Genomic DNA, 23,992 nt, shown 5'->3' on the forward strand with positions numbered 1-23,992 from the left:
AACCATACCCTCTCTCATCCACTCAGTCATTCATCTCACACCCATGCTGGTACAACCCCCTCACATACACCCAACCTCACCTCCTAGCCCCCCTCATTTCCAGTACACCTACCTCCCCCCCCACTTTACATCCCCTTCCTTCGGTCAACCCCTCCTCCCCATTTTGGTGCACCGCCCTGGCACAATCCACCGCTGCCCATACTCTTCACCACTCCCTACTCTATTTCATTGCCCCTCATAATTTTGGGTCCCCCCATAGTCCACCCTTCCCCATTCTGGTACACCTCTTGGTAGACCCCCCCCCCAGTGTACCCATCCTCCCCACCCCACCCCCAGAATTGAAACCCAGCCAAGACTGTTTAGAGGCATGTGAGTGTTCCCTTCTCCCCTCCCCTCCCCAAACCATAATACCAGCCCTCAGTAATATGATAAAAACATGTCAATCATTCATCCACATCAATGATACTTGGTAACTTTACAAACTTGAACTGAATCATTGGTTATCTTTTTTTTCAGTATGAATTTTATTTTCAAGATGATGTTTAAAATGCTTTAAAATAATATGCTGTACTTATCGCAACGATGACGATATTTAGTCACCATTGTTCTTATTCTATAAAGGAGAGAATGGTGGCCTTCGTTTCCCTTTTACTTTTGCAAAAATCTGACTTATTTCAAATGACTACATGGTACGACAAAGGAAGAACTTTTTTAACCCAAGTTCTTCTTTTTTTATTTTTACAACTATGAATAAGTAATTATGAAGGTTATATAATTACATCATCATAGGAGGATTGGCACTCAGGTGAAGTGCCCCAGAACCAACTAACAAATATTATTGTGTAAAAATGAAATTATATATTTAAATGTGTTAAACGAGCCAGAAAATGAAACAATATAATTTAATTATTTGATTTTGAGTGGTGGGTGGTGGTCAGAACCCCCATTTTCATATTACTTTACTATAATTTGCTAGGCCTAGCCTGAGAAAGAGCTACTTTTTGGGAGAATTAATGATGCTTTCCAGATGTAATTTCTCTTTACCATTGAGTTCAAGCAATTTCTGAGAATACTTTATTGTTTCCTGCCAGCGTATGTCAGAGAATGGAATTGTTTTCCTTGGGTTTCTATGGATTGGCATGGGTGCAGCCTTCAGCATGGAGCTTGACAACAGCCACAACCCCAAATTGTGGCATTTTTGGGTGGTGAGTGCTCATCGCATTTCTCAGCAAATCATTCCTCCCCAAGGAAGAGTTCCATGTTTGGTATGCTTTTCCTTAATGTTGGCAGATTTTTGAACCTGGCAAGTATTCAAATGGATTCGCCACTTCAGATTGTTTTGTTTTTTAATTTGTATTGATATCTTCTCTTCCATTTCTAGGCATAGAAGTGCTGAATGTTGATCATTTTCGCATCATGGGATATAATCGCTTATACTAGCAATTTACAACCACACTCCACCAACAAACTTTATAATAATATGGAAAAGCTGTTTTAAAAAGATCTTTACTTGTCTCGCATATAAGCTGCTTATGATCCAAAGTAACCATCATATGACCACTTTGACCCTTGGTAATGGCTTTGTGTCAGAATAATTTAGCATAATTTCATGACCTCATAACTCTGCTCCAATCCCTCCAATAGACCTATGAGCCTTGACCAATTAGGTATAAAAAGTGCATCCCATCTCAGCAGTGTGCGAGAATAAGGTGCAGATGGCAATTGTCCATGAAGCTACGCCTAATGAAAAATCTGCCCAATTGCCTGCTTGGCCCATTTACCAGCCACATAGCCTATTACTAGCCGTGCAGCGACACCCCAACGGGCTGTAAAGCCCCCGTTGGGCTGGGATTAGCCTTGGGTGCTCGATCGTTTTAACTCCAAACTTTCATGTGGACAGTGATGCCTTTTTATAGCACTAAGTCAATATGTGACCCAAAAGTTTTATTTTCCTATCAAACCCTCAAGCAAATACCGGTTGGCCAGGCCAGCAAAAGGTGTCATGTTTTGATTTAACTTTGTGAGGGCGAGTGCAACACAGACTTGAGCTCGGGTGTGCTTAGCATGTAAACAGCCAGCTGGGCACTCTTGCCACCACGCTGTTAACCTGGGTAGGCCAAGTTACTGAGCTTTGCTTTTAACCGGACATGAGACCAACAGACGCTGAACAATCAATTGGCATCGATTCTATTTGAATGGATATACTTAGAAATGACTGCCTTGGATGGGAATTTAAGCAGCACCTGGAGTTAAGCCGCAACATTTCAGAAATAAAAAGGAAGCAATTTACCTGCTATCGACTTCTCGTTTGTGAGAAAGCTCCCAGGGCACATGCCAAAACATGAACGATGGCTCTCAGATCGCCACACCATCAGTACTGGACTTCCTTCTGTCGATCTCTTCCTGGCTCCACACCCAAGGCTTACAATAGGAGTGGAGCTTGCAACGGCCATGAGTTTGAACACCTCATAGTTGAATCAAACAAAATGATGAAACTGTGGATAACAAGAAATGTATTACCACCTGAGGCAGGAACACCTGTGAAAGTTTATCTTGCATAAAAAAGTGATAAAATGAGCCTTCCACCTTAATTAGGAATTGAAATGCCAGCGATGCATCATTGTCACCCTTCAGGTCTTGGATCAACATGTACCATCTGCTTCGGTGTGGTATTTGCAGCGTACTTCTCCTTCAATCACTTGTTGCTTCTTTCATCAGATTTTTTAAAATGTTATGCTGAACTGAGCACCAAACCAATATTTCAGACTTGTATGAGCACAGCTGTCTTGGGTTCCCATTGGCAAAGGAGGATTTTTGCCTGGGATGGAGCAACTCAGCCCTGTGAGAATTGAGAACAAAAAGTAAAATTACTTCAGGTGGATGAACCTCCACTTTAATAATGGCACAGTTGGAATTTGTGCTTCAAGAGCAAGGGAATTTTCTCTCTATTTGCAAAAAAAAAAAAAAACTGCGTCGTTGTCAAAACTGGGAGGAAAGCACACCCGAGGTGGAAATGAAGTTTTGCCAGCAAATAGGAGGGAGGTTAAAGGTGAGGTCAGGTTAAGGTAGTGCCTGCTATGCGGACAAATTTGCTCAGCAGGTTGAGCTTTACCTATGGTCACAATTCCACTCGGCCTCTTGAAAAACATTCCGTTAAAATCAGTCTTATAGGGAGAAGTGTTTGTTCCGGAGTAAGGTCGAGAACAAGCTCAACCCAACTTTTGCCTACTGTTATGGCCTGGCTGTTTTACCTTTTTAATTGGTGGACTACTGATTTTTAACGTTATCGCAAACCTAAAATAATAATAATCATAATTAATAATATTAATCTCCACGTATTTATTCAATGCAATAATATTTTTTGTAAATAAGTCAAAGCTGTAACAAATGCAACTTAATCTTACGTTTGAATACATAAACTTTTATGGCTTGTTTAATGCTTGGGTCAAGGGAATTCCAGTATCAATATAATGGTCTTGTATAGATGAGATTTTTTAACCATTTCAGTGTCAGTGTATTCCCAACAGCTTCAATGAAAAAAATATATATACACACAAACACACAGGGTGTCCCAAAAAAATGTACTCACTCTTTAAATGATAATAAATGCGTTGTTTATTGACTTAGAAACAAGATTAATGGTTAAATGGATAAATGCATGTTTACAAATGTTCCAACTGACGACCATCACGTTCCAAACACAGCCCATAACGCGAACCAATGGATTCAACAGCGTTACGAATCATTTCATTTGGAACTGCAAGACATTGTCTTTCAATTTCCTCTTTCAGCTCATCGACTGTTGTTGGTTTTGAGCCGTAAACCTTATCTTTGAGATATCCCCATAAAAAGAAGTCCATTGGAGTGAGGTCTGGGGAACGCGCAGGGAATTCAACACTACCTCTTCGCCCAATCCATCTGTTTGGAAAAGTTGCTTCGAGATGGGCCCTTACATCACGGTGGTAGTGGGGAGGTGCTCCATCTTGCTGAAAGTAAACGTCTTCGTCACCAAATATCTCTTCGACACGTGGACCGACGGATTCCTGCAGCAAGTTTAAGTAAACATCCCCAGTGACAGTTTAGTCAAAAAAGAATGGCCCCAGGATGCCCAATGCTGATATCCCACACCACACAGTAACCTCTGGTAAGTTTAAATGGTGTTCCATAGTAACATGCGCATTTTCAGGAGCCCAGTACGTGCAATTGTGTCGGTTAATTGAGCCATTTAACTTGAAGCTTGCCTCAACCCTCCAAACAATTTTGGATGGAAATGCTGCATCTTCTTCGCATTTGCCCAGGTACCACTCACAAAATTCAGCTCTCCGGTCAGGATCGTCTTCATTTAAAGTGTGGATTAATTTTGGAATGTAACTTTTCCAATTATTTTGCTTCAAAATGTGATGGGTGCTTGATTTTGGGACTCCTGTCTCACGAGCCATTTGTCGTACAGATTTCCGTGGGGATCGGTGTAGGTTTTCCAGCAATTGATTTTCCTTTGCGGGGGTGGTTGATGACCGTGGTCTTCCTGAACGCTCCTTATGGACGTCATGCACAGTTCCATCTGTTTCAAACTATGCGAGTAATGGTGCGTCACGTTGGTGGATCTTTGTGAAAATATCTTCTAAATTGTCTTTGCACTTCCATGATGTTTTCGTGCTTCCAGTAGCACTTTATGATAAATTTCATTTCTTCAAAACCTAGTCGTACTTCTGCCATTATTAGGGTCAATTTGATCTGAAAATAAATGAAAAATTAAATGAGTTATGAGGAGCCAAAATGTGAGTACATTTTTTGGGGGACACCCTGTGTGTATGCATGTATATATATATATATATCCATAATAATAAATGTCAGTGTGTCAGTGTGTCTCCCCCATAACTCCAAAACCATGAAACCGAGCAGCCCCCAACTTAGCATGCGTACTAACGGAACTTCCGAGGTCATGCATGAATGAAAAGTTGGTGTTTGGGTTAATTTAAATGCCCCTTTTGAAGATAATTAACGGCCTTATTTAATTATCTTATATTAAGCCATCATCCTTGGTCAGCCCCTGAGTCATCCCTCTGTTAGCTTGCTGGAGTCTTCATTCAACATTTGTTTTGATCAACTCAACAATGCCTTGACTTCGAACAGGCCACAACGGTTTCTTCCCGATAAAGCGCTGAATGTTTTTCATTTTCTTCATTCATATCGTTGAATGCCTCATCTTCATAGCCTACAAATCGCTGGAAACATCGCAATGCCTATAAATGCCTGCAGATGTCAGTCAGTTTTCTTTACTTTATTTCATTTCTGCATGTGCGATAACCTCTGAAATCTCTTAACTTGAGCAGAATTGCAATTGACGCTCCACTGCACGTCTCCACTCCCCTCCCTTGCCCTCACCCCACACTTACCCCCTCCCACTCCATCCACATACAACTCTCTGGAAGTTTACTAGCATGACAGCTGAAATGCAATAAGTTCTAGAATCTCTTAACCTGAACTGAATTTCAAAATTTTAAATCTGGAATTCACCTTAGCAGCAGTTCAGACTGCTGAAAAAAGTGTTCATTTGACCAATTCACACGTTATTTGATACTCCCAATGCCCCCCGGTCATTTCTGGACATCTTGAGACGGTGTTTAGTATGACCAGCCAGCCATTCCTTATCAACTGTCCAGTGGAGTGCTTGTTTGAGTGCTTAACAGTGGTGGGCAGAATTGATTCCAAGATACTGCACTCGATTCCGACCATGGAATCAAAAGGAATTGAGTTGTGAACCGGAATCGATATTCATTCCGAGTAATTCCTACTTGAAAGGAAGAAGTGTTTTTTTTTTTCTTTTGGGGGGGGGGGGGGGTTGTTCCTGTTGGGAATGTTCCAGTTACACATGGCCTGGTAAATGTATCAATTGAAAAGGAGCATGCCCCTGGGGCATCCCATTTGCAATACAGCATCAAAAACAAGTCACTTGTAAACTAAACACGCTCCATGGGTGTGTTCCTTTTAAATATATAGCAAGGCATTTAGATTTGGCCGGTAAAGCATGCACATTACTTTGCTGATGGATGGGTAAGCAACATATCGACTGATAAAGTTTTGACAACATGTCATTCAAAAGGCCCAGAAGTGCAGTTTGGAACTATTTTGGGAAAGACGACAGTCCGAAAATTGCAGGCTCACTTTGTTCAATACACATTGCTCATTACTGTAATATTGTTGCGAATCTGGAAGCCTTGTGCACACAACATACAGGTCCTATAGCTCAGTTATATCGATAAGTAAAAGTGGATAGATAGCTCCCTTTTCCCCTTGTCTAATGGGTAATTAAATGTTCCTGCACTGTGGAGTTATTTTGGTAGTCAGGTTTTCCTTTTTTTAATTTTTACACCACCAACGATGACGACAACACCATCGATAATGACAACACCAACGAAAACCCTCTGCTCCCAGCATTCTCCACGCGCTCAGTAGGGGAAAGGTCAGGCCCCACTCTTCGATTCGCTGGGGCACTCCAATAAATGGAATGCGACATCCCCCACCTACCATTCACTTGGCGGCGTTCGGAGTAGGGGAAAAGTCAAGCCCCACCCTTCGATTTGTTGGGGCATTCCAAGAGATGGAATGTGACAGCCCCCACCAACGGCGAATGGGCCACGCCTGAGCGAGCGGTGCCCAAGAGGATAAAAAGGGAGCGGAGAGCACAGAAGGGGGTTGGTGGTTGTTCGGAGGGCACAGAAGGTGATTGGTGGTTCTTCGGTTGAATCGACTCGAGCGGATTGTGAAGGATCAGCACCTCGTCTTCACCAGCGCGTGTTCTGGAGCGCGAGAGGATCTGGCGGAGCTCGGGAGGCTGATCGCGGCTCGCTGGTAGCTGGATTCAGCTCACCCTCGCTGGTGCCCGTTTCGAATCAGCTCGAAGACCACACGAGGTGGACAGGTCCGAGGCAGGTTCTGGTCTTCAGTTCGCCTCTCCATCCGAGCTGGAGGCCTTAATAAAGACCACTTTGGGTCCGATTCTTTTGGGTGTGTGTGTGTGTGTGTGTGTGTGTGTGTGTGTGTGTGTGTGTGTGTGTGTGTGTGTGTGTGTGTGTGTGTGTGTGTGTGTGTGTGTGTGTGTGTGTGTGTGTGTGTGTGTGTGTGTGTGTGTGTGTGTCTGTGTGTGTGTGTGTGTGTGTGTGTGTGTGTGTGTGTGTGTGTGTGTGTGTGTGTGGCGCCAGCCTGCTAAGTAATGAATTGTTAAGTGCCTTGCTGTACATACGTGCTTATCAATATTCGGATAACTCTGCCCTTACGTGCTCCCCTCATTTCCCTATTGTTTAATAAATATCCCCATTTGTGAAATGTATCAGCTCGTTCGTGTCCTTTCCTCCATTGACTTAGCGTGCTGTGTGTTGGAAAATTAGCAAGGCCGTTGTGCTGCCATAAGGGGACCTTTGGACCAACGGATCTCGGTGACCATCCGCTCAGGTCACACACCGTTCGAGTATGCTAGTGGCTCGTTCCTTACGGGTGCCGTCGAGGGTGTGGAGATTCAGTAAATCGCCACATGGATATATAGGTATTTTGAAAATTGGCAAATAACCCTGTACCACGTGGTATAAATATTGACACTTTACGGTCCGATAACGGACCCGTACTCTTCTGAGTTTTCCGGAGAAGTACGATCTAAATTCCGGGTGATCGGCGGAGTCGACTCTGCGGCTCCATCTTGCGATCGTGCTCGCAGCCAATACCTGGCCCCGCAACGATATGTCTGATATGCAAAAACATTTTAAAACCGAACACCAGAGAGAGTAACTATTAGTGACAGTGGTGAATGTGGATTCAAAGAAACCAAAGTCTGCAACAGCAGCAAGTTCGCTTTGCAATCGACGATTGAAAGCAGCTTCACCCCAATAATGTCCTGGTATGCTGCCTTCCCTTTCCCTCCCCTAATCTCTCCCGCTCCCTCCTCTCTCTCTTCCCCCCTCCCCTCCTCCTCCTCACTCCCCCCCTCTCTCTCCCACACCTCTCTCCCCCCTATTTTTCTCCCCCCCCCATTCGTATTCCCATCAGCAAAGCAACAGGTAGTATTTGCTGATATAAAATAACAGCAAAAATTTGTTTTAATGTCCAGCAACGACTCTAATACTCTAGTGCTGATTGATACCAAATTTTCATGGCAGACACAGGGGGTTTCAGAGCATAACTAATGTTTTCCATGAATTTATTTTATTTTTTTAAAATAAAAATCGAACATTTTTTTTTTTGATTTTTTTTTTTTTGACTTTCTCAAAGGTGGTGGTGTTATTTGCGTTATTTCTCCATTGTAGCAGACCAGTGCCCTGATTTTGTAAGGTAACTCCAAGACGAAGGATCATCTATATAAAGCAGTGTGTTTGTGTATTTGTCTGTCCCCCTTCATACGGACGATTTAAGAAGGGTTTTAAAGGCCAATTTTTAAAGGTCTATTTTTCAGGATAAAAAGAAGACTCGAAAAACATTTTTCATAATAGAGTAATTACGTCTCTTCTATTGGAAATGTAGATGGTGACTTGCAACCGGGCCTCAAGGGTAGTATACAGAAGTGTTTAAAAAATGTTAACAAACACAAGGCTCAGGGAAGTGAAATTTGCTGTAACGCTCGCAGAGTAATACGAGTGTTCATTTACGTCCGTAAGATGTCTCCTAAATAAAGTAGATATAAGCACACCTAACGCTTGGCCGAGGCTTCAGACTTTGCTACGCTCACAAGGCTGTACGGTCAAAATTAAATATCTCAGAAGATAAAGAAAATGGGATCACATTAGTACATGTATTGTTTTAAAATAATGCTTCTTGCTACAAAACATCATATCTTGGTCTCCTTGAATATTTTGAATAAATTGATTCCAGCCTGTTATTTTTGATGGGCATTTATACCAGTCTAGTCAATATATTGGGCATTAAACTACTATTATGCATGTATGAGCCAGATTAGTATTGTCTCCCTTTCATTGGAGGTCCCAAGAGCAACCAGATTATTTGATATTTCAATTCTTATATCAATGAATATGAAAAACCAAAAAGTTGAATAAATAGTATTTTCATTACCTTTAGACCCTTTTGGACTCCTTAGAACATTTGGACCTGCTTTAGACCCCTTATAGACTGGGAGCCCAGGGCCCTGAGTTCAAATGAATGAGGTACTAATATCTGAGCACAGGGCATGAATGGAGTATCAAAAGACATATAGAAAGTTATTTCTGCCGGGTACCACCCTCTGCGTAAGGACCCTGGTGACCATCCAAAGGGGTCCTTAAAATTGGCTCGATCAAACATTGGAAGTACCAGTTGGTATCACTTCCATATGATGCATATGACCAACCTTACAACAAAACCACATGTGACAGACATGCCGACTACTACAAAAGGCCCCCCAGAAGCCCCAACAAGGGCCCCTCCAAAAGGGGCTAGCTCAAACATTGGAGGTACTAGATAAAACCAGTGTTAAATTCATATATACATCCCACAGAGTGTAAAATGTCCATTACCAGACAAATTGTCTGCTGCATTGGCCCTACCAGAACACCCAAAACTAAGCCCTTGAGACCCTTGATACAACTGGTCTAGCTCAAACATTGGAGGTACGAGATAAAAACAAGGTTTAAATTCATATATACATTCCACAGAGTGTAAAATGTCCATTACCAGACAAATTGTCTGCTGCATTGGCCCTACCAGAACCCCCAAAAGTAAGCCCTTGAGACCCTTGATACACCTGGTCTAGCTCAAACATTGGAGGTACTAGATAAAACAAGGTTTAAATTCATATATACATTCCACAGAGTGTAAAATGTCCATTACCAGACAAATTGTCGGCTGCGTTGGCCCTACCAGAACCCCCAAAAGTGAGCTCTGAAAAGGGCAAAACATTACAGTAGACCAAAAATACACAATTGGCATAATTTTGCACATTATGCCGGCACACCATTACCAGAGGAAACATTATGTTTAACAATTTAACAAAATAACTACAAAATACTAATAAGCCTACTGGTATCACACTATGAACTGGTAAACTCGGAAAAACTACAGGCTCATATTGTACTGAAACACTCGGAAATATACGGACATAAATAGTTCTAATGTTTCCTCACTTCTCCGAACATTCTTTTCCGAGTTCGGAGATGTTGTATTAGGAGAGGTCAGGGAACATTAGAACTGTTATTACTTCCAAAGATTTCCGAGTTCGGAGATGTTAGGAGTTAGGAAACAGAACTATTTATGTCTTCATATATTTCCGAGTGCTTCAGTACAATATGAACCCTGTAGTTTTTCTGAGTTTACTGGTTCATAGTGTGATACCAGTAGGCTTATTAGTATTTTGTAGTTCTTTTGTTAAATTGTTAAACATAAATGTTTCCTATGGTAATGGTGTGCCGGCATAATGTGCAAAATTATGCCAATTGTGTATTTTTGCTCTGCAGTAATATTTTGCCCTTTTTAGAGCTCACTTTTGGGGGTTCTGGTGGGGCCAATGCAGCAGACAATTTGTCTGGTAATGGACATTTTACACTCTGTGGGATGTATATATGAATTTAAACCTTGTTTTATCTAGTACCTCCAATGTTTGAGCTAGACCAGGTGTATCAAGGGTCTCAAGGGCTTACTTTTGGGGGTTCTGGTAGGGCCAATTCTGTGGTTTATTGGCATACGTGGGCAAAGCACAATGCGGGGAGCATTGTGGGGGCGTGGAGGAGTGGTGTTGGTGGTCACGTGTCCGCAAGGCTTATAGGTGTTTGCACAGCCTGAGGCGTGTGTGTAGTCTGCAGTAGTGTGCATTCGGACGGGTAATAAACAGAGTTCAACAACCCTCACGACTCTCCGTGCCTCACTGCCCTCCGGACACTACAAATTCAGCAGACAATTTGTCTGGTAATGGACATTTTACACTCTGTGGGATGTATATATGATTTTAAAACTGGTTTTATCTCGTACCTCCAATGTTTGAGCTCACCCCTTTTTTGGGAGCCCTTGTTGGGGCTTCTGGGGGGCCTTTTGTAGTAGTCGGCATGTCTGTCACATGTGGTTTTGTTGTAAGGTTGGTCATATGTATCATGTGGAAGTGACACCAACTGGTACTTCCAATGTTTGATCGAGGCAATTTTAAGGACCCCTTTGGATGGTCACCAGGGTCCCTTACGCAGAGGGTGGTACCCGGCAGAAATAACTTTCAATATGTCTTTTGATACTCCATTCATGCCCCTGTGCTCAGATATTAGTACCTCGTTCGTTTGAGCTCAGGGCCCCGGTCTCCCGGTCTATTACACTCCTTCCACCTTTTCAACCCTTAAGATCCTTTAGACCTAAACTACTATTGGATGTGGGGGATGAAAATGACCTTTCAACCCTTTAGACCCCTCGCACTCTTTATAACTCTTCGACCCTTTCGACCTTTACATCCTTTAGACCCCATTACACCCCTTAGACCACAGAGACCCATTAGACCCCTTTAGATGCATACCACACAAACACGTACATAGTTTTCTTGCAAAAACAGACGATACTTTTTCAGCAAGTAATGCACAACCTCCAGCCACTTGGAGGCTGTGTACTCTGCTCATGTCGCATACACAATATGGCCAAAGCATGAGGACACCTGCTCGTCCAACATCTCATTCCAAAGTCATAGGCATAAATGTGGAGTTGGCCCACCTTTTGTTGCTATAACAACCTCCACTCTTCTGGGAAGGCTTTCCACTGGATGTTGGAACATTGCTGCGTGAATTTGCTTCCATTCAGCCACAAGAGCATTAGTGAGGTCAGGCACTGATGTTGGACGATTCGGTCTGGCTCACAGTAGGCGTTCCAATTCATCCCAAAGGTGTTCGATGGGGTTAATATCAGGGCTTTGTGTAGGTCAGTCAAGTTCTTCCACACCGTTCTCGACAAATCATTTCTCTATGGACCTCACTTTGTGTATGGGGGCATTGTCATGCTGAAACGGGGAAGGGCCTTCCCCAAACTATTGCCACAAAGTTGGAAGCAGAGAATCGTCTAGAATGTCATTGTATACTGTCGCGTTAAGATTTCCCTTCACTGGAACTAAGGGGCCTAGCCCAAACCATGAAAAACAGTCCCCGTCTGTTGTTCTTCCTCCACCAAACTTTACAGTTGTCACTATGCATTTGGGCAGATAGCGTTCTGCCAAACCCAAATTTGTCCGTCAGACTGGCAGATGGTAAAGCGTGATTCATCACTCCAGAGAACATGTTTCCACTGCTCCAGAGTCCAATGGCGGTGTGCTTTACACCACTCCAGCTGATGCTTGGCATTGCACATAGTGATATTAGGCTTGTGTGCGACTGCTCAGCCATGGAAACCCATTTCATGAAGCTCTCAATGAACAGTGCTTGTGCTGACATTGCTTCCAGAGTCAGTTTGGAACTCAGTAGTGAGTGCTGCAACCGATGACGGACGGTTTTTCCATGCTCCACTCTTTAACACTCGGCGGTCCCGTTCTCTGAGCTTCTGTGGTCTATGACTTCGTGGTTGAGCTGTTGTTGCTCCTAAATGTTTCCACTTCACAAAAACAGCACTTCGAGTTGACTGGGGCAGCTCTAGCAGGACAGGAATTTGATGAACTGACTTGTTGGAAAGGTTACATCCTATGACGGTGACACGTTGAAAGTCACCGAGCTCTTCAGCACGGCTCATTCTGTGATGTATTGCTATGTTGCGTCTGCACATGCGTGGACAAGCCTGGTGTGCGATGGTCAGATTAAAAGCTTGTTGACCAATGGTGGCGTTCTGGCAACCCTGGTTTCTTTTTGCCTCTTGACACATGTTTCGGTTCTGGGAGAACTGAATATCTGGCGACGAGGATAAACTATTTTGCCTTGGAGTCTCCCTCATTCTCTTTTCCTGAAGTCATGGCCACATTTGGGACGATTGGAGAGTTTAAAGCCCGAAGAGTGAGAATGGTCGCTGTATGTTGAGCGTCTGCAGCACGATTTCACAGCTAACGACATTACGAGTGTGGAGAAACAATGATCCATAATTGTGCGGGATCAGGGAGCAGTAAACACGATGAAGAGCTTGAATAGCCGCCAGACCCCCCACGCTTTATATTTTGAAGAGGGGTCTGCAGTAAAATGTGATCGCTGTGGACGGATGGCTCATAATCAAACTAGCGAGTGTTCAGCTAGAAATGTGGATTGCTATATATGTGGCAAAAAGGGTCACTTTGCAAGATTCTGTCGTTCAAAACCCAAAACCCAAAGCATTCCTCGGAGGAAGAACATCTCTCCACGGGGAACGAGCAAAAGTTCTCAATACAAGACATCAGTTCGAGGAGGAAAATGAAGAGGACACATCGTCTTTTTCATAAATCGAGCAACCAAGCGAAATTCAAACCACTGGTTGTGAGGTTGGTGGTACAAGGCAGAGAAGTACAGGTGCAAATAGATGCGGGGTCTTCGGTATCACTGATTAGTGAGGCTATGTTTCAGGAGAAGTGGAGGGCAGACCACCCAAACAGACCCACAATCAGCCCCAGTCAGACCAGACGACGCACATATACTGGTGAACCTGTGGATATTGTGGGAGAATGCAAAATCGCTTTAAGGGATGGCACACAGAAGGCAGAGTTGACCTTAATGGTGGTGAGAGGTTCAGGGCCCAGGCTGCTGGGACGGGATTGGCTCCGAACAATCCGGTTGAATTGGCAGTAGGTGAACAACCTCAATACCAGTGATCAATTAAGAAAACTCCTTAAGGACTATGGAGACCTTTTCACATTGGAGCTCTGAAAAATGAAAGGAACGGAGGTTGAGCTAGATATTGACCCAAATGCAATTCCTAACTTTGTGAAACGTGTTACCCACAAAGAGATCAAAAACCAAAACAACCACATTGCTGTGGCTGTAAAAATAATTAAAGGCCAAGCATGCAATGTACAAAGACTGAAGTATTCATTACTCTCATTGACATATTGTGTACTATATGAGTACGTAAGCCACGGGCATTTCTGGAGAATTTAGGATTACAATTGTTCTTGGGGGAGGGTTTAAAAGGGTGTTGATTGTCTGACGAGGAGGATGTATGATGTATTGCTGTGTTGTGTCTGCGCATGCATGGACAGGCCTGGTGTGCGATGGTCGGATTAATAGCTTGTTGGGCAATGGCGCCATTCTGGTAACCTGTCTCTTTGCCTCTTGACACACGTTTCAGTTCTGAACAGAACTGGGAGAACTGAACAATTCTTCTGCCTATGCCTATAATGTTTGTCTATGGAGATTGCATGGCTGTGTGCTTGATTTTATACACCTGTCAGCAATGGGTGTAGCTAAAATAGCCGAATCCGCTAATAAGAAGGGGTGTTCGCATACTTTTGGCCATGGAGTGTAAAAGTCATGTTCACAAATCTAAGTTCATTTCTCAAAGCAGTTTCCCTTGGACCCCCAGTTGGCTTCTTGCTGCCATAGGCCAGGAGCAGCATCTGGCTTATGTCATAATCTACCACTTTGAGTTTTTGTGTTGGCTTGTAACTTGTAAATGCAATATGTTGATTCAAAAAAATCCTAATTAGGGTACCCTGTGAGTACAGGGTACCCTATTGTTTTTCTTCTGTTTATTATTACGCATTATTATTATTATTATTTTTCCGCCGGCATTTTGCACCCTTTTTCGCTTTAAAAATCATTTTCTCTGGAACACTAAGTCCGATCGACAGGAAATTTTCACCATAGTATGTATCTTTTTTGATAGCACAATCACGTTATAATTATGACGTCTTTGGTCACGTGGTACGGTCGCCATCTTGAAAAAAGCGATAAACTTTGGACATCTGTATCTCGGAAACCGTGCAATGGAAAATTTTTTCGTTTTATACATTTTACTAAGCTCCCTATGGGGAACACGTGTGATTTTTCGTGACGTCATAGGTGAAGCGATATACCGGTGAAAATTCGTCAAGTAGAACGCTGTATAGGAAAAATCTGAAAAATTTTGAGCATCATCTACGCCTAAAATCACCGACGAAAATGTTTTTCTTGACGTCATCGATGACGTATTTCGGCCGCCATCTTGTTTTTTAGTGTTTTTTTTTTAAAAATCTTCCTCTCCAGAACGGCTGTGCAGATTGAGGCGAAACTTTACAGGCACATTCCCCCTGAGGTCCTCTTTCAAGTTTGTTAATTTGTTGTTGATACGTCACATGGTTTGGCGGCCATCTTGAAAAAACCCTAAAACCTTCAAACATCTTCTTCTCCAGAAGCGCTGGTCCAATGAAGGCGAGATTTCAGAACTATATTCGTGACATGAATGCGATGCAAGTTTGTTAATTTCGAAGTGATAGGTCACATGGTTTGGCCGCCATGTTGGATTTAAGAAAAATATTAAATAATGTTTTCTCTGGTATTTCATAAGCCATCGAAGCGAAAATTTGCAAGTGCCTTCCTCGCTCAAGTCTGCATACATGGTAAAAAATTTTTACCTCAGAAGTCACATGGTTTGGCGGCCATCTTGGATAGAAAAATAGACTTTATCCGATTTACACGAAACTTCACAAACTTGTTCGGGTCGACGATGGAAAGCAGAATTTAAATTTATGATATCCTCGGTCACAAGGTTCGGCAGCCATCTTGGATTGAAAATGAATAAATTTTAAAAATCTTCTTCTCCAGAAGGGCAAGACAGATGAAGACGAAACTTCACACATATATTCCCCATGAGGTCCTTTCTCAAGTTTGTTAATTTGTTCTTGATCGGTCACATGGTTTGGCGGCCATCTTGAAAAAACCCTAAAACCTTCAAACATCTTCTTCTCCAGAAGCGCTGGTCGGATGAAGGGCAGATTTCAGAAGTATGTTCGGGACACGTAGGCGATATAAGTTTGTTAATTTCGAATTGATAAGTCACACGGTTTGGCCGCCATCTTGGATTTAAGAAAAATATTAAATAATGTTTTCTCTGGAACCGCTTAACCTAACGAATCGAAAGTTTGCAATTATCATCTACCATCGTGTGTGCACGAGTGGTAAAAATTATGATGTCACACGTCACATGGTTTGGCGGCCATCTTGGATAGAAAAACGCACCTTTACCGATTAACACGAAACTTCACACACGTGTTCCAATACGCACTTGGAAGCAGAATACAAAATTGTGATGTCATAGGCCACATGGTTCGTCAGCCATCTTGGATTGAAAAATAATATCTTAAAACATCTTTTTCTCTGAAACGACTGAACAGATCCAGGCGAAACTCCACCACTATGACCGCCTCTCCATGACGAATAAAAAGTTCTCACCCCCTTTTGAGGTACGATGCAACGTTTGGCAGCCATAGTGGATTGAAGGAAAAATATTAATTAATGTTTACTCTGGAACAACTGCATCAATCAATGTGAAACATCACCTTTATGGTGGAACAGTCATGCGGAATGAGGGTTTGAAATTTCAACGGGATCGGGCCCAGGGTTTGGCAGCCATGTTGGTTTTAAGAAAATATTAAATAATGTTTTCTCTGGAACTGCTTAACCAAGCGAAGCGAAAACTTGCACTTATCGTCTCCGATCGTGTTTGCACACGTGGTGAAAATTATGACATCACGAGTCACATGGTTTGGCCGCCATCTTGGATTGAAGGATAAATATTAATTCATGTTTACTCTGGAACCGCTGCTTCTATATATACGAAACTTCAGATTTGTAATTTAGCCGACATGCGAAACAAAAGTTTAAAATTTCAACCTGATCGGTCACACGGTTTGGCAGCCAGAATTATTTAATTATTTGAATCTGTTCGCCAGTAATAAGGAAATTGAACGCTTTGTGCTGCCCGGTTCGTAACTCGTCTGTTCCGCGCCGTCTCAAAGCAGGCCTGTGTTTGTATCACCATTAAATAATGTTTTCTCTGGCACCGCTTATCCGATAAATGCGAAACTTTGCGACTATGATTTAAGTCTCATGTTGTATCAGTTGTGTCAAAGGCACTTCTGGGTACCCGGTCATCACTGCCAGCAGTTATAAAGTGGCAGTTCTAGTTTCATTTTATTCTTTGTGGAAGATTTTACAATGTTGAAGTCTATTTAAAGGAGTATTTGGACAGATCCAATAAAATAACAGACAGCTTTAATCACAGTCATGCAACCGATGTTTAAAGATAATGAGGACCCAAAACTTAATGGAGGGAAGCTTGAAAAGACTTGGCTGTTCAGCTGACTACAAAGCTACTGATTTTTATGTTTCATATTTTTAGTGATCCTTAAGGCAATTGACTTCTGTGTCACCAATCAAAGGAATTCACCATTATACTCACCTGCCACTTATCTCTCCTTTACACATCTACATTTTTTTTACAATCTGTTAATATTCTCTCCTTTTTGGAAATTTAGTCCTATTTTCAGTTTTCAATGTATCGAATTGCAAAGAGATATGTTTGGTTTTAAATCATGTGTTCGGTCAAGCGAAACATCAGACCCATATGAAAGCTATTATTCACAGGGCATAAGGAGCCATATATTATGTTATGCAAATGGACGAGTCTCGCCCCAGCTATGAACTGCCTCCCCCGAGATGACTCATCCATGTGTGTGACGTATATCGGAAGGCCGTTAAACAGGAGGACCCATCTGGCAGCAATGGTTGTTGGAGGTGGACGTTAAAGCTCCCCTATACGTCGTTCTCGGAGAGTAGGTGAGTTATCATCGAATTCCTGCCACCTTCAGTCAAACGTCTGGCCTGGTCAGTCGGTTGGTGAATGACTTGGACCGAATCATTCAGAAGCCAACCACACAGAAGGTGGAAACAATTGGGGCATTAAAGAAGTAGTCGTAGAGTATCAGTTTGGACAGTATACAGTCTAACAGGATATAATTTCAAAGTGAAACATGGCAGACTAGAACCAGAGCAATGACATTTTGACATTTCCCAGCTGATGTGGAGAGCAATCATTTGGCAAGCAGCTGGTCTTATTAAATAAAGTTCGAATGTATAAAAGCATTATTTATTAAAACTTGTTTTTGGATTGGTGCTCATGTAAGAGCAAACCTTTTATTATGACTGCTTCTTCTTGAAAAGCCACTTATTCCTACTGATTTCTTTTTGTGCGGTTGGTTGGAGGAAACTTGGCCCAAGTTTTTCACGAACCGGCTGGCTGTGCCTGACATTTGATTATGGTTAGCGGAGGAATTTGTAGTTTGTTCCATGGTGCCGGCGATAACTCGCCAACTCTTCACAAAAAAACCGTGGCATCTTTAACATCTGCTGATGAATGTCAGCAGACGGAACTCTGATTTAACATCTATCCTAATTTAATGACGGCACACACATTGATGAATGTGAAACACCAGGATGACAGTGCATAACTGGGTCTGGATTCTAAGCCAGACTCGAGAGCTTAGAGATGAGTATGCGTACCTCGAGAGTCTAGAGTCTTTTTTTTTTTTTTTGGATACTTTGTCGAGGCTCGTATGAGAGCTAACACACAACGCGCAGCAAGGGGGGGGCATGAGACAAGAGGAGTGGGAAGGACAAACAGTGGGGAACAGAGACATTAGGAGATCTGTGGAAGGGAGAGGGATTGGGCAGGGAGCATGGGGTAAACAAGATGGCCATTACAGGGACTTTGAGGAAGGAAGTCAGGGAATTTGAAAGAGGTGGGTTTGGGGTGGATTAATGGGGTAGAAAACATCGAGGATTTGGATGTGGGAAGATAGGTGGTGGTGAACAGCTGTTTTGAAGGCCTGGAGGGAAGAATGGGAATGAATAGAGTGAGGGAGTTTATTCCAAAGGCAGAAAAAAAGAGGAATTAAAGAGTGAAATTGAGCAGTGATTCATGTTTTTGGTTGTTTTACCAAAAGGGAGTTGTTGGCGGACCTTGAGTGCCCTGCGGAAATATGGTGGGGACAAATCGCAGACACAGCATGGGAGAGGGGGCGAGACTGGAGAGGAGACTGTGGAAAACAGAAAGACCACCGACCTGCCTGCGGTGAGAGAGTGAGAGGCCCAAACACTCAGCCTCATCGCGGGAGATGCCAATGATCCGAAATGCCTTGGTTTCCACAGCGTGAAGCCAAGAAAGGTGAGAGGCAGGATCACCAGCCCAGAGGGGATAGCAGTACTCCATCAGGCTGCGGATGAAAGCTTTGTATGTGGTCAGGAGCTCAGGTGGGCCGAGGAAGGACTCTGCACGACGGAGGATTCCCAGTCGGCAACTGCCTTTGGAGGCCAGGTTGGAAATGTGGCTTTCCCAGGAAAGATCATGGTAGATAGTGAGACCCAGAAGCTTGAAAGAAAGGACTTCTTCCACAGGGTTGTTAAGAAAGTGGATTGGGGGGGGGGGTTCCAAACGGTCCTTTCGGAGAGACATGGTGAGAATGTCAGATTTGTCCGGATTGAAAGATATGTTATACGTGTTCAACCAGTTTGTGATTTTACCCATATCTGCAGTGAGCAAATTTATTTTATATTATATTAGTGATGTATTTGTATTCCAAGTTGCAAACAACTATGGACAGTAAATGAGATATATTGGCTACAGCTGCCCTCTTGAGTGAGAAACATGATTGGCGAAAAATCCATTACTCATTAAACACACCATAATGAGTCATGGACTGAACAGTTGGTTTCTCCTCAAATGAATATCTATTCAGTCATTAATAATGCATATTTGGTGGAAGAGATACAAATGCACTCCAAAGATGCAAGGTTTGGTGAGGGTCATCAATTTTTGTGCTGGTTTACGAAAGCAAAATATATCGCATGGAACACTGGAGCAGCACTTGGAAGAGCGCCTACTTTGGCCAGGCTGAACAGTTTATGTTTTGATTCTCAATGATGGGAAAATACAGCCAAGCTGAACAGCCAGATCTGGATCCAGACCTCAATCAACATCTAATCAGCTTGTTCTTGTCACCGACCCAACTCATCCATCATGTTTTGTCATAATCTGTCCATAAACTTTTGAGATGTCGCACTTTATATCGTTTTTGGACCCACCTCTCAATGGTGAAGAATCACTTTAAAAAAAAAAAAACCTCTCTTGTCCGGATCCGAATCTTCACCAAAATCGAATCAATTCATCTTTTTCACACCCCTTGTCCTTGTTGCGGTCGTGGAGAGATTCACTTACCTTGACAGTGATATTCCTGTGAGTCAGAGGTCAATCGATCTCTGGCTGTGAGTCAGATGTCAATAGATGTCTGGGTCAGGCCTGGGGAGTCATGGATTCACTGGATAATGGGGTGTGGTGCTGTCGGTACCAGTGCGGGAGGATGAAAGTCCGAGTCTTCAGGTCCTTGGTGCTTCCAGTCTTGCTCTATGGATGTAAAACTTTGACTCTGACCAGGGATCTGAGACAGGGACTTAATTCCTTTGGTACCAGTTGTCTTCGGAGAATCCTTGGCTATCACTGGTCGGACTTTGTGTCCAACGAGCGGTTGCTTCTCAAATGAGATTGCATAGTCCATGAGTGTCAGCTGCATAGACATGTGGCTCGTTTTCTTGACGCTGATCCTGCTCATTCTCAAGGGAGTCTCGGAAAAAAATGGGCTGACCATGTTCCTCGTGGTTGCAGCTGATCGGCATCTCAAGGAGATCCAGGCATCTGCCTGGATCCAGACTGGAGGCCCCTGGAGTACCGGCACAGTCGGCATCTCAAGGAGATGGGGATGGGCCAGCATCTGCCTGGGGGATGGCCAGACTGAGGCCCCTGGAGTACCGGCAGTAGGCAGCGATCGCTGCTCTGGCGCATGCTCACACCTGACCTGAACTGACACCCCCTAACCTGTCGCACTTCGGCTGAATCGTCCCACAACTTTGACATATCCTGCTCACAGAATCAGACTTTAAAAAAAAAAACATAACTCTCTTTGGTGGTGGAGGTAAAATCCGAAATCTTCACCCATCAAATCGAAGTCAATTCAATCTTTCGCCCTTCACACCCAACTTGCTCCTAAATTCTGCCCATTAAGCGGTCGCTATTCAACCTTATTGACAGTGATATTCCTGTGAGTCAACAGAACCTGAACTTGGATTTTTTCTTTGTAAATCTTTTATTGTTTTTTTTTGTTTGTTTGTTTATAACTTATTTTTGTGTAACTATTTGCCCTTCATCTTTGCCATTCCTATCAAGGTTGCTGATATTCTTTAATGGTCAAACTTACAGTAGCCTAACAACATTGCTGTTTATTCCAACTATCACACATGTGCACACCATAAGTTGACTCATGTCAGATGTGCCGGTCGATATTTTGATTGAATCTTTTCCAGCCCGACGATGCTATGATGATCCAAACCAAGCCTGCTTGATTGGAGTTTGGGGGATATGAGACTTTGTCAAGACGAGCGTTTGTCTGCATTGGTGGACAAATCAAAAAATTGGCTTCATCACCGAGAAGATGACAAAGGTGTGCTAACCGCTGTGGAAAGTCAAGTGAATGTGAAGTTTCGGACATTAACTCTTCACCAGAGCAAGAGAGGACTGCATGGTTAATCGTTTGAATCGTTAATTTGATAACTTTATTTTCCATGAACAGCATTTTATCAGTTAATTATTACTTGCACAATCGAAGACTTTTCACGTATAATTGATTGGTCAGTGGATTTTGTTATTCTCTCTGTTTATCTGTTTGTCAGGATTGGCCAGACTGAGGTCACAATTCTAAACTGGAGTACCGTGCAAACTTGATCGGCATCTCAAGGAGATGGGGATGGGCCAGGCATCTGCCTGAGAAATGGCCATTGACTGAGGTCAAAGGTCATCTTGAGGTCACAATGCTCTAAAAGTCATTTTTCATTCGATTGACTTGACCTGAACTGCAAACCTGTCCACCAAGTTGGGCTGAAACCAATTAATTTTGAGATCACAAGGTCAGACAGACTTAAAGAGACAGACGGGGGTGAAAATCATCAACTTCCGTCCACCTGAAAAATAATCAATTTTCACCCATCTGATTGACCTGAGCTTTGATTAAGTCATGGTGTTCTCAATCTTTCTACCCCTTCACACCAACAACTGCTCCACTAAATTCTGCCCATTAAGCAGCGCTATCAACCTTATAAGCATTTCTCTTCGACAACAGAACCTTTTTCTTGTTTGTTTGTTTGTTTGTAACTTTCCATGATATATGTATGCTCTTTTGGAATTTATTATTTTCTGCTTTTTTTTCTGCAGCCCCCACTGATGTGTCTCTACTGTTTTCCTTTGCAAAAGTTCTGTTTTTCTTTGAAGCAAATTTTCTGCTTTCATTGCATTATTGGGTTTCAAAGATCACTTAGCATCAACTTGCATTTTCAACAGATTGCCAGCTTAGATTGCATCCATAATTTAGAGAAGAGGCATCATTGAAAAGATAGTCACATTCGTTGGTATTGACAGACAGTTTATTGAAACGTCCATCTCAATAATATAGAAATAATGTACAGGGTGTTCCAAAAAGACCTGGACAACTTTGGTTGTTAATATATTTTGTGATATGATGACAAATGATAACCTTTGTTTTATTTGATCAAAAAAACTCATAAAATTTTCATTATTTTCAGGTCTGGTCATTTAATGTAAAATAAAATGGCGACTCCACTGGAGAAAGCTCAGTGCGTCAAATGGTTCTTTGAGACGACATCTGACATGCAAGTTCAGCATAATTTCCGTACAAGTTATGGAAGGAATCTGCCATCGCGGACTACTATTTGAGTTGTACGAGAGGTTTAAGGAGACTCGAAGTTGTCAGAAACAGAAAAGTACCGGTCGACCAAGCACAAGTGCAACAGATGTTGAAACGAGTGTGTGATTGGTCATGGATTTTGTTATTCTCTCTGTTTATCTGTTTGTCAATTGTGACGCACATCCAGAGAACTGGGACTACCAACCACTGCTGTACACAGGATTTTGCAGAAAAGGCTGAAGTTTTATGCCTACAAGGTGCAGCTTCTGCAGGAACTCAAACCAAATTATGGACCCAAACACAAGGCGTTGCTTTGGAAATGCTCAGTCACAAGTGGATGACAAAGATTACCTGAAAATGTCATGTTCACAGATGAAGCTTGCTTTCTTGTATAGGGGAAAGTCAACTGGCACAATGTGAGTATATGGGGCTCAGAAAGCCCACATGTGCGACAGTCCAAAGGTCAATGTGTGGTGACTGGTGTGGCCTTCTCCATGACTGCTTGGTAGGTCCATTTTTCTTTGCGGACAATACTGTGACATCAACAACTTACATGAACCTGTTGGAAGGATTCCCTTCCCATAGATTGAAGACCTGCAACCTGGTATCATTTTTCAACAGGGCGGCACCCCCCCCCCTCATTGGGCTTTAGTCGTTTGAGCAATCCTGAATGAAAATTATCCACATCGCTGGATTGGCCGAGACGGACCAACTGCCTGGCCACCACGATCACCAGACCTAACCCCCTTGATTGTTTTTTTTGCAAAAGGTTTTCAAGCAAATTTTCTTCTTTCATTGCATTATTGGGTTTCAAAGATCACTTGCAGACATCCTTGTTCTCGGATTACAACTTGCATGCGCATAATTTTATGAAGAGGCACATTGAAAAGATATTCTGAGCTGAATATGGAAAAACTCATGTACCACCTTGATAGAAATCCTGTACATGTGTTCCAAATGGAGCTCACATCGAAGTTGTTAATATATTTTGTGATATGTACAAAAACTTAATGAGTTTCTGTATCATACAAACCATAAAGGTATCGTTGTATCATTTGTAAGGTCTTTCCCACGGTGAGGCAAATAAAATGGCGACTCCACTGGAGAAACCACAGTGCAGGTCAAATGGTTCTTGCGACATCTTCTGACATGAGTCTCCTCATAATTTCTCGTACAAGTTATGGAAGGCGATATGTCTGCCATCGCGGACTACTATTTCGTATGCAGGCTGCTCAAGGAGACTCCAGTTGTCAGAAACAGAAAAGGTAAAACGGTCGACCAAGCACAAGCACTAAAACACTGTTGCTCACCTTCACTCTTTCATTTCAAAGTACCCAAAAATCAATGTGCCTTTCAAATCCAGAGAACTCCCACAAT

At 42.7% G+C, this 23,992-nt stretch overlaps 1 long non-coding RNA gene across 1 annotated transcript in view; it reads left to right on the forward strand.

Annotated features, from left to right (window-relative positions):
* Positions 1–422: 422 nt before the first annotated feature.
* Positions 423–23,992, forward strand: part of LOC147025362 (uncharacterized) — a 26,284-nt gene continuing 2,714 nt past the window's right edge. The window contains exons 1-2 of the long non-coding RNA XR_015058860.1: positions 423–1,205; positions 21,222–21,358. This is a non-coding gene — a long non-coding RNA (uncharacterized LOC147025362). The remainder of the gene's footprint in view (positions 1,206–21,221; positions 21,359–23,992) is intronic.

The sequence above is a fragment of the Eptatretus burgeri genome, chromosome 6, assembly GCF_056783735.1.
Source record: "Eptatretus burgeri isolate ZD-2024b chromosome 6, Ebu_testis_v1, whole genome shotgun sequence".
NCBI classification, from domain to species: domain Eukaryota; kingdom Metazoa; phylum Chordata; class Myxini; order Myxiniformes; family Myxinidae; genus Eptatretus; species Eptatretus burgeri.